Source organism: Arvicola amphibius, chromosome 17, assembly GCF_903992535.2.
Source record: "Arvicola amphibius chromosome 17, mArvAmp1.2, whole genome shotgun sequence".
Taxonomy (NCBI): Eukaryota; Metazoa; Chordata; class Mammalia; order Rodentia; family Cricetidae; genus Arvicola; species Arvicola amphibius.
Genome location: NC_052063.2, coordinates 22,103,176 through 22,115,987, shown reverse-complemented (window position 1 = coordinate 22,115,987; position 12,812 = coordinate 22,103,176).

The window sequence follows — 12,812 nt, the reverse complement described above, 5'->3', positions numbered from 1 at the left end:
TCCCTTTGAAATTTTAAATATTGTATAATTTTTAAAATTATACCTTTGAGCATGAATATGTCTCTAAATTTATCATGCCATTGTATTATAGTGACCATGAACTTTTTTTCTCTGAATCCTGCCTAGTGACATAACTCTATAAAAATGAGTTGGCACAATTACATGATGCTGAATAATTCCAGCCTCTAGCTACATAAAAACTGAAGAATTATCAATGTGGTTCATCAAAGGCAAAGCCATAGACAAATGTATCATTAAACGAAAAGGCTAAGAACCAAGAGAGATGGGCAGGGCAGTCTTGAGAGAGTGTTACATAACAAATCCATTTTAAGATATTAGCTCTCGTTTCGTAAGATGGGTATTTACCCAGAATGGCCCCACAGCAAAGCTGTGAAAATCCACAGTTCACACCCAGACACAACATTTATAGCTTGGGGCATTGGGACTGTGAGAGTAAGGGAAAAGCAAACAGCAACGTCTTTCTCCATTTCTTCTATCCTAATCCAAAATTTGAAAAGCAAGTCAGGTTGATTACTCACAACCTTTGCTGTATTTTTTTTTCCTGATAACAATCTACTTCAAACCAAATATTCTTCCTTAGTCGCTCTGTCCTTAAAGTGGCTCGTATGTCACGTACCATTACATTGGCCCTACATTTATCCTGATCAATATGCCCTTTGCAGAGGCTGGGGAGAAAGTACAAAGAAGTAACCAAGTGTAAGTCTTCATTTCCCGTCATCCCATGCATTTCTTCTTTCCTCCCTTTTTCCACAACTGTCAACCTAAACAAACAAATGTGTGCAGAGGTTTTAGGTCATGTTAGGACAGGACAGAAGCTGCTCTTCTAGGCAGCAATTATTCCGCTGTCCTAGTGGTGTTGCTTCATTGTCTTCTAATCCTCTGCTTTGGGGCCCTGGAGATCTTTATTTTAATATGAATACATTGTCTCATGGGAGAAGCTTTTCAGGAAGGTACAATGGACTAGAGATTACCTCTGCTTTTCATATGTAAGGTAAGATTTCAATACATATACATGACTAAGGCCATACATCTGCATCTTAAGTACCCCACATATAAAATTACACCGTAGTAGAATAAATCTATAATTGTCCCTCTATATAAAGGAGGACTTTTTTATTTTGTTTAGACCCCATTTGCAACTGAAAACTCAGGTTAGGTAAATAATCTTTAATTTTTAATGTGCAGCTTTTAGCATGAATTTGGGCACAAATATAACTAATATGGCTTTGATATTCTAACCCAACTAGAAATAATTGAGAAATGTGTGTTCATTTCTTTCTGTACCTGTGTCAACAATTACGGAAATATCATAGGTGGCCCAGTCTGTTACACAAAGTTATGCCCAGCTATGATCTGGAAGCCCAGCCAGTGCAAAAGTCTTCTGAGAACTTATTGCAACAGTAGAGGATGCTATTAACTGAGCCCTTACTCCCTACTGTGCCCTTCATGTGCCATTGCCTGTGTGTGAGGAGTCCTGTCACATCCTCTTTTTCTAAAGGAAGACAATAAGATACTGAAGTACAAACTGACTTGCTAAGACAGTACTCATATACATTTAGAGACAGATGCTGATCTCATTCTGCAAAACAGCTAGACTCAACCCGAGGTCCTGGGCATTCTGCAGCTCCTTCCGTGGGCATAGAATGAATGATAATTTGATGAATGATAATTCATTATCTCTGCAGTATGTACGCTTCTAGGTGTGGTGAGATCATCTTTGCTCTCAGATGCCGGAACAACAGGGATCTCACTGGAGTCTGAACTAGTGGCAGTAGCCCAACCCAGATCTGTCATAGCAGTGCACTCATTAAATGTCCTCACGCCTGATTTCTTCCTCACTGGAGCTACGTTAAATGCACGCCCTAAACAGTCCATTACAAACCCTTTTGTTTTCCAAAGCTGTATCTCTGGCATTGCACAAGTCCATGATTTATTGGAGACAGTGTTTAAACTGTAATAAGATATATAGAAGGAAAGCTTTGCCATTTCAACCCTGTTTGGATGTACAGTTCAGTGGCATTAGCCCCACTCACATTGTTGTGCATGCATCTCTGCGGTTCAAAACACAGACACACTAGTCTTCATTTCCCCACAGCTTAACTTCAGACCCACTAAAGAACAACCCTCCATCCCCGGCCCCATCATTCCCAGGGAACTTCCGGGTTCTGGAACACAGAACATTCTGCTTCTGTGACTATGACTACTCTCAGTACCTCAAATTAGAATCACATACTTGCCTTGCAATGACTAGCTTATCTCATTTAGCATAGTATCAAGTTTTATCCATGTAGGAGTATATACCAGGACATCCATCTTCCCCGTGCCCTGCACACTGACTTCCCCAGGCCTGTACACTCCCCCTTTAAAAAACGCCTAAGTAGGTTAAAAAAAAAGGAGTATATATCAGTGTCTTTTTCCAATACATGTAATTTTACCTTGTTAATCTATTCAAAGTATAATTTAATAATGTCACCATATAAAGTAGAATCTTACTGCCAATTCCATAAAGAATATTATTAAAATACAGAAGTATAATACATTCATAATTTGTAGGATATTTCTCTCATTATAGCGTAGCTTCTAAAATTAATGACAGAAAAATAATTCAGGATAGGCAATCAGCAAAAGCAAGAGATTAGTTTGATAATTAGGATCTCCGAATCACAAGTAACACAATTTAATGTTCAGATTGGAATTAGCCAACCTTCATTGATTATCTGTTTTTATATACTGATAGTTCCTCAGAAGATTTTTAAAGCTAAACAGACTTGTGTTTTGATATTTCTCTAATAGAATAATAAGTGAAGTGTTGATTTAAAGCAGAAATGTAAATGCACCACATTCAAGTTGCTGTTGTTGTTTTTAGTTTTACTAAGATTTATTACCTGTCTATTTTATAATGTTATTCAAGATTGCTTGGAAATCTTAAATCAATACAAGGAAAATGACCTATTCATTCCTCGTCTTCACATTTTTAACAAGTATTCTTTATGTACTTCATAATATTTTCTTAGCTAGAATTTATTGGATATAAAATACTCACATCCATATATATATCTTCTGATACAAATGTTACCTTTATCCTGTAAAGCAATGTAACAAATTTATAAATAACGAAGCTGGGGATTTGAAAGGTTAAGTGACTTTCACAGTTAACAACTGTCAGAATCGGAAAAGGAGAACAAGGCTTTTAATCCATTAGTCCACATGCCCCCTTCCATTAGAAAAGAATGGAAGGCCACTTTAAATTGATTATAACACAGTTGTACAGCGAAAGTATGTGTTTTGGAAGGTAGTAGGTGGAGCTAGCTTACTTACTGCCTGAAAAGCTTTACAAAGAAAAGAGCGTTTTGCAATTCATCCTGACCCTGTGTGACATAGTTCCACACTGGTTTTCCATTTTAGCAGATATAAAAGCTTTAATTAATCACCTAGTATTGTTGTGGTTGTACTATGCAAAAAAATGTAATGAACATGCTTGTGTCTTTACACTATGTCAGAAGTTATTAAGTGACCATAAATTCACAAAATACAGTGGTTTCAATGATAGGAACTTGCTAAATAATTTCACTTCCCTGAAAAAAATCCTACCTGCAGTGAACACAGGATCTTTTATATCAATTTTAATTACTGATGTTGATCTTTTATTCTGATTTTAATTACTGATATTAACTCCAAGGTAAGGCATTAAATATTACGAAGTAAATGCATATATATATATGTATATATATAAGAAAATGACTACAAAGGGTTAAAGAAACAAGAAATTTCAGAGATGTTCAAGGAGACCTAAGAAGCAAAATTTGCAGGAGTCCACTGATAGGTTAACAAACCTTGGATGGGATGGAACTCCAGACGCTGGGAAAGAGTCTGTTGATAGGTTAACAATTTTGGATAGTAAGAAACTACAGACTCTGGAAAAGCTGGGTGACTCTGAGTTGGGCCATGGCAGATCCCAAGTTGGAGAATGAAGCTGCAGCGTAGAAAACAGCAAAAAGTAAAAAGGACAGGACTGAGTCCCTGAAAAGGAAATGTGGGTGGATGGAGTTTGAGTCCAGAGGAGCAAAGAGGAGCTCAGGCAGAAGACAGCTATGTAACCGCATCACCACTGAGACTGAGCCAACCTGCAGTGCCCAAGGACAGTCAGAAGAGAATTATATACCCTTTCCTCGATCTGTTGTATCTGATACACTCTTGAGCTAGGTTCTTTGAGGTGACTGTGATAGAATTGAGTGTTCCCTCAGGGCATGCTGCTAAAGTTCATGGGGGGGGGCATCTGCTCCCAGGGAAAAACCATTCGTCAATCATTCCGTGCCCCGTGGGTGGAGCTGAACAGATGGTGCTGTCCGCATGCCCACTTAGGTGCAGAGTCATCCTCTGGTCTCAAATTAGGTTAAGAAGCTGATTATAAGATAGAGACATTCAGGGCAACATAGAATCTGAAATAATAAACAAGCTGTTTGTTACAGAACGGAGTCACTTAGAACACTGCCCCGCCGAACCTCAGCTTATGGTTGGTTAGAGCTAAGGCTGTATGGAGACCATCAAGGTTTAGCACATGAAGCTTGCATCCATACGGTGAGAAACAACTGTGTTAGTGCATTTTGTTTCTCACTCATTTTTCTGCATGATATTCTATTCAGTAGACGCCTCGATAATGGAATAGGAGGAGGAGGAAAGATGAATCTCAGAAAAGTCATTTTCTGTTAGTGTCTGTTCTTAAACCCATGCCTTTATGACCTTGTATCTTGTCTAGAACCTTCTTGAGCGATCCTCAACACGGAAAGCCCATGATGAGGTTTCATTATTACTCCTTGATGTGCTGAGTGAGACCCTAGAGCCCGCTCCCCTGCTGCTTGAAGTTGCTGTAGTGGAGAAATTTCACAGTTCTGTCATGCTTTCAGCTAAAACGGTTTTGTGTTTTGCTTGGGAAAGACAAGTCTAATAGTGTCCTATTGATTCCGAAGGCTTCCTGACGGCAGCTGCCTGCCAGGTTTGCCTTCATTGACTTTTTCAATGTTCTGTTACAAATAACTCGCATGTGCAGCCTGGTACAGCAGAGCCCAGAAAGTTCTCCCACTGTGCAGGAACTTGAAGCGGCGCTGTGTCTTGGGAAGGGGATTGCTTATTATCATTCTGAAAATCTCCTGCTTGTCCTTCACTGCTGCCATGAAAGACTTTGTTTTCCTCTCTATGCTTTTTCTTCTCCTCCTTTCTTTAGTTTCACGGACCTCTAAACGTACCATGTACTCTGGAAGGTTAAATTTCACTCTTCAAAATTCCCCATGATGACAGAAATTTGAAGTACAAAGTCAGACATGTTTTCTCCTTTTTTTTAAACACCTGGAATACAAGACAGCTTGAATTTAAGCATTGTCTGGGATCATAAAATTCAGAAATCTTTTTTTTACAGGATTTTTCTAAAATGATGGAGGGTTAGATTATAATGCCTCTTCTAATTGCAAAAATAAGTATGTTTATATTGGATGACTACCATTTTCCAAGATCTGTTCTTTTACCAATTTTCACGTTATATATAATTTTGACAGCTCAGTCTGGTAGATGTCATTACCTTATCTTACAGATGAGGAAACTAAGACACTGAGAAGCTAAGTGGATTTCTCTTGATTATAGTAATTATCGCTTTTATCTTTCTAATCATGATTGACTTTTTAATTACTTCATCAACGAAAATAGTGTTCCGATTGTGGTCAGTTTCACAAGACTATAGTTTGTATTTTACCATGCTTTTTGTGATAGCACCCAAAGCTCTAAATTCATAAGTGGATTATAAATTAAGTTAGCACCATCTGTGATAATAGCTTCATTTCTTCTAGCAGTCATCTGTGTTTATATTTCATCAGCCAGCGGCAGAACTTACATGTTTATGCCCTTGAAAAGTGAGTGGGATTATGTTTCTTCAGTCAATAGCTGCCTGAAGCAAAATAGTAATAGTATTTGAGACCAACTTGTGTTTGCTGTAAAAGCTATATAAGAAATGCCTAGGCACCCACTGTTTTCTGCTGGCTCCTAACAGGATTCCAACTCTGCCCTTAAAGATAGGGTAGCCAGTGCAGTCTGTCTTCGTATTGGCTTTTTAACCTAAAGCTTTCTTCAATTCATATGCAATGATAAATGTATATAAGACATGGTGAAGGGGGGAGATAGAAAGAGAAATGAAGATTTGGTTGTATAAGAATACAACTATCTCATGACCAGAAATTTGCAAAGCCAGTGACACCATATTCTATGAAATAATTTAGACTTTTGAAAATTGAATTAAGTAAAAATTACAAACGAAGTTTGTAAGGTTAAAGTAAGGAGGATTTAAAAATACATGAAGCAACATATGGTCTGTCTTCAGTACCCTACACAAGAAAACTCTCCACCGTTGTCTAAGGTCTCATGGTATTTGTACTTCGAATATTTCAGAACTTTAACTTCCTGTCTGGCCTTACCTTTCCTATGCTGACCTTCTCTGCCGAATGATGTGTGTTTCTACCCTCCTTTCTTCCTTATGAGATGTCCTGCCTGTGGGCAACATGAGCTGCCTTCTCACCTGCAGCCTCCAGTGTACCTGGAGCCAACTGAGAATAAAGTTTGGAAATGATTCTTGTCAGTCATGCAGCAGCCGCGGCATTATAACTCAGTGTCGTACTCACTCAGGAGAATATCTGCAGGAGGGAGTGGAACACAAGACAATGAAACAGAGGCTGGAAGAGTGAGAGAGATGGGGAAAAGACTGAGTGGAAGGGGCAAGAGGAAGGGATGAGGGCCAGCGAGGCAAAGTTAAAGATGTGAAGAGTGGCCTAAAGCATTTCTTCCAAATCTTGTTGTTGTTTATATCTGAGAATTTTGACAAAATAAAAATTTCAGTATAGAGGAAGAAAATAGCTTTAGTATTACACAAAGGTTCAGGTCCCAAAAGTCTTCTCTACATTTGGAAGTTCATTGTTCCTATATATACAGTATTTACCTATCCTTTCATATATGAGGTGAGGCCTTTGCTTCTACTTCACTAGGAAAGTTTGGAAAGGGTACTGCTTCTTTATGGTGAACAGATGAAGCAAGCAGACATAGAAATATACTTATTACTAAATCCAAACCCACCATGAGCACATGTGTCTGGAAGTGTCTATATGGTCTCTATGATGGTAGTTACACTAGCAAATATGTAGTCCTATTGCTAATAAACACATTGCAAAATTCCCAACTTCTCTCTCTCTCTCTATCTCTCTCTCTCTCTCAAACACACACACAGACACACACACAGAGAGAGAGAGACACACACACACCATTTAATATGCATTCCCAACCCAGATACCTGGAATTTAATTCCTATCTTTCTATTTTTCCTTGCCTATACCTCTTCTTAAGAAAATCCCAGATAAAAACAAATCATTATGGAACATCAAGAGATTCATCTAAAAACTCAGGGCCAAAACACATATGCATAGACCAGCTTCCTTGTTTGACTTGATCAAAATTTGAGCCAAAACTTTGTGGGCAGAGAATATATTAAATGAAGCCAATTCTGCCTTTTTCTTCCTATCTTTGACACCTGAAGTTATATGCCCAAGTAACACTAGTCAGCAATATAATCAATGAAATAATAAGATAATCAGGAAGATAAAAACAATCATAAAACATTAAAGAGGATTTTGGATATTTATTATAGTTGCTTAAAAATCCATCATCATTATTTGCCAACAATTACTCATAATTTTAATGATATGTGTTCCCAACAATCTATTGACATTCTTAGCACAGTATCATGGTTATAAATGGTTAACTTGACAGAATCTGGAGCACCTACAAGGCAAGCCTCCAGCCATACCTGCAAGGGATTATTTAACCTCTGGTTAAATATGGTTAACATGCCTGAAAGACTTTCTTGGTTATGTCCATGGATATGGTAAGACCCATATTAGCTATTGGGCAGAATCATTCTCTGGACCGGAGTCCTGGACTATATACAACAGAGAAAAGGAGCATAGAGTTTTCATTCTTGTCTCTTTTTTTCCTGATGGTGGATGAGACACATTTTAATCTCCTGCCACCTTGAGTCCTCCGTGTGGTGATGGATTAGAACCTAAAACTGCGAACCAAACTAGATCCTCTGTCCCTTAAGTTGCTTTGAGCAGGTATTTTATCAACAGGGCAAAATAAAACAAAACACCTTAAGGAAATGAAAGTGATACCCTGAGAAAGAAATATTTATTAGTCTTCATTAATTTGGGGGCATTGAAGACATTATGTAAGTTCACTTTAATTTTCTTTTTCATTATTCTGGGGTAGTTGGTAATGAGCAGAAAATTAAAAAAAAAAAATTAAAAGTGAAAGGAGAAAGAGGAGCCAAAAGCTAGTGCCCTAGATAAAAGTGGTAAAACTTACTAATGAGCCAAGCACATTTTAACAAGATAGGAACAGTTACTTCATCTTAATGAATTGGATCATAGAAAGATCTCCCATAGACATACCCCACACACAAAGCCAGGCCCAAGTGGTTAACCTCCATCATAGGTATAACACCAACCAACATTCACGGAGTCCACCCTGGGTTCTATGCCCACAGACACACTCAGAGCAAAGTTATGCTCCCAATTAAATTGGGTAAAGATCCGTTTAATCAGAAACATGGGGGTCACACAAGATGCAGGATGAATTCAGTGCACATTTTTGTATTTGCCATGCTCATTTAGCAATGTTGTCTCCAGACTTTTAGTGCACCAAATACGTGTCCAGATAGCAAGCCAGGAAGGAGGCTGAAAACATTTCCAGGTACTTGGATAATTCAAGTTTAGTTGCAAACTACCAGACTAGATAGGACCCTTGATTGTTTAATAAAACCAAACACACTTGTCTAACCCAGCCATGCACAACAGCACCATGAAGTCAACTTCCTCTTGGGTTTTGTGCCAAGTGGAATGGAGCCTCCTGTGGACTACACAGCTGTATTTCCTTCTTTTTTGGTTTTGGAGAGTCCAATTAGTAAGTCAACCTTTTAAAAGCTGTCTACAATAATTAATTTGGTCATAATTCCTCAGAAGCATATTTTATAGTGTACTGTAATCTAGTGTCTGGTTTAAATGTATGAACAGGGTATAGATTTCATTTATTAAAGAATTAATTATAATTGGGCCTAATCCTTTGGTGACAGAAGTTGAATCAGGACTCTGGGGATCATCTGTTTGCATATGTGAAGTGGATAAATCTTGAGATTCTTCCAGATCTCAAGAGTGTTAAGTTGTGCTCTGGAATAATTTTCTGCTTGTCATATTTTTCTTTGAAAACACTACATTGGACTGGGGAAGTAGCTCAGCGATTAAAGTGCTTGTCATTCAAGCAAAAAAGACCCAGGTTCTTTTTATGCAAGGCATAAATAAATGCCCATTTATCAAAGTGGTCCACGTATAAGTCCAATGTCAGAAGGCAAAGTTGGGGGATACTGAGAACAAGCTAACCAGAATCAAACTCAGGCCTCCAACATGTGTACATGCATGTCCACACACTTGCGATCACACAGGTATACCCACCCCACATACACAGGAAAAGGAGAAAAAAGGCACTGCATATGACACCCACCAATAATAACTTCATAAAAAAACGAAGCCATCTGGGACGTGCTTTCTTGCCTGCGTCCATTTTGCTGTGAAAGACCCTTCATATCAGACAGAGTTTTAAACTTGCATCCTGAATTGCTGTATATAATAGTCCTTATAGACTAAAGTACTTTTAATTTCTCAATCTCTGTCATATTTTTCACAAGCACCGATGTTTTTTGACATTCTACTTACCCCAGCCTCAACACTTCTGCAAAAAAGGAAACAAACAACCAAAAACCACCTAATCATGGACTTTTAAGTTGGGGTTAGATTGCTGGTTTTTATGGAAATTTTTATTGAAAAAAAATTAGAGGCCAACGTGAACAACTGAAAGAAGAGCAGCTATTTAATCAAATGATTGTTAAGGAAGATAATTCTTGCTATTCTATGTGTTTAATGTTACTGTTATCTAATTTTAACCAGACCACTGAATTATCTTTTATGTATTGTTTATCCATTCCTGTTTACATGCATTTTAATGAGTTCCTTGATGCCTGGAATGATAATATCTTTCTCTCTTTCATATGCCAGTACAGTAAGTTTTTATTTGACAGGGTTTTTTAGACTGGCATTTCTAATGCCACATTTACAAGAAAACAAGGAAGAATTCTGAGCACAAATTATTTTGTCAGCAATGCAGGGTTCTAAAAAGTTCTTTTTCTATGAGGAAAGCTACATAAAAGAGATAATATGTAAGAAATAGGGAAATATCAATCAATCATACATCATACCCCAGTATTTATATAGAATAACAGTTTCCTAACAATTGAAAGTGGAAAAAAAAAGCATTTTTCTCTTAATGATATTATATCATCTTCTAGAAGCTAATTTTTATTTTAATTAAGGTTCGATAATAGAAATCCTTTCTGCAAATTAACCCAAAACTTCTCATTTAGAGCAACAGTCTACATGCGGGAGGGGATGATGTGTGTGTATGTGTGTGTGTGCGTGACTATTAAAGATGCTTATGTTTTATAAATACCCCAAAGGGTTTTCTTTCCTGGACTACAGAAAAGAAATGTCAACAAGAAAAACACGATTTCTTTTACGTCCTTCTCATCTCTTTCCAGTGTTCTTTCATGATCTAGGAAATCAAATTTGAAACCTTGACTCATAAATATTAACACCACCTAAGATATGTGCTTATTTTTGCCAAAAAGAAAAAATAAAAGCTGATCATTTCAGACCCCACTTCCTGCGAAGAAAACTATAAATTCGCAACAGCATATTTCAGTAAATAAAAAACTGTTTATAATTATAGTTTTATGGGAAAGTTGTTGCAGTGAATTAATGTGTTTGCAGAAGAAAGAACGGGTATAGCAGATGTTCCTCTATAAATGGCAATGAATGATGTGAACGAGGCAAACAGGTGAAGTTTCTGAAAGGGTTGTGCAGCATAACAAAAGAGAAAGGAAGAGGCAAAGAATATCATTAATGTGGCCTTTTCTCTACATTTTTGGCCATACAAAATATATTACACATACAACTGATATTGTAAGTCATTATGGACCATATTAGAATATTGTTTGCTGAATTGATTCAGATATGTTCATTTTATCATTTATTTGTTATGTATTTTAACCCAAATTCCTATGTTGTAACAAGTGATAATTATGTGTTTTCTTTTTGTAGTTTATATTTATGAATACTATTTTAAATTATTAATATTCAAGACTAATAAAATATTAAAAGGCTGCACTTTGTTTATAGAATCATGTCTACTAAATAACACTGACATTATTCTTGATAGTGACACAAAATTATACATACATGTCTGGCAAGAAAATCATGAAAGTATGAACTATAGATATCATCAGGTAATTAAATTATTTCCTGGTATTCAATGTTTTTTTCAAGGAATGATGCAACTCTTGATATTTTGATGGGAGTTCAGAACCTAGGTGAAAGAATTACTTTTACTTTTATCTCCTTTAAAAACTGCATGTTCTGCTTTGCAAAAATAGAAAAACTGGATAGAATTGAATTATCTCGTTGCCCTATTGATTACATAAATAGCAAATAAATAGAAACAGAAGTTCAAATATAACCTCAAACGTGATGTTTTGCAGGGTTGTATTTTCAAATGTCTCCCATTTTTATCATCTTAAACATTTCACACGCTACTTAAGGTGTCATAGATAAATAATGGCTGCATTATAAACAAAACTTGCCTACTGAATGCAGTTTAGAAGCTACTTTATAAAACTGTGATGGTTCTGCCCAGGTCCACCTTGAGTGACAAGCTTGCTGACCAGGGCAGAACTGAAAACACAGTTATTCTTAAATGCAAGAGTTCACTAGTTAAACCTTGAGAAATTTTTTGCAGACAAAATTCTTTAAGATATTAAAAAAACAGTAATACCCCTGAGAGGTAAATAACTGTTATTGAAATAAATGGTGAGAAATTAATAGCTAACTAATGTGTTTCATGACGAAGAAAGTCAGCCTAGAGTTTCTGAGCTCAATTTTCCTGGTCTATTATAAATAATTATTAGCACTGCTTGAGCCTTCTTTATTAGTGTTTCCTTTCAAGAATGTGAAGTCATCTGGGATTGTAAGTTTTGTTGTAGGTTTATTTTTATGCTGCTGAGTGCATTTCTAGTTTAATGAAGGTTTTATTTTTTTAATTTTATATTCCCCCACATAAGGAAGCTTAACTTTATTTTTTTAAAAAAATAGTAATTAGTTTTGAAAGTTGTATTAAAACTTCCTTAGTCATGTTTAAAAGATCCAAAATTTGACCTAATAATAATAATAGCCACAGGTGGTAGAAAAAAATTTAAGAATAATAAATAGAAGAAAATATCTCACACCTAGTTATTCTCCAGAAGGTTGATTCTTTATTTAAAAAGAAAGTCTTGGCTTTTAAGACTAACAATGTATGGGCCATACAAGAAACTAACTACAAATCCTAAAGTTTCCTTTCCCACTAAATAATATCTTAACTCTAACTTGAAAGTAGCAATTAATTGGAGAAATTTAGCCTGTTTTAATATGTTTAATCTTAAAACTAGCTGATAGCCCTTCTTCGGGAGTTATTGGGCATTTGTGCCGGAAAATTGTTACATATGTCATTCAAAGGATAAGTTATTACTAACTCCATAAATTTTGTCTGCTGTTTCTCATGCTAAATGCTGAAGTTATGCTGATAAATGATAGGGGCTTTATCCTTCAGAAGCTTTAAGC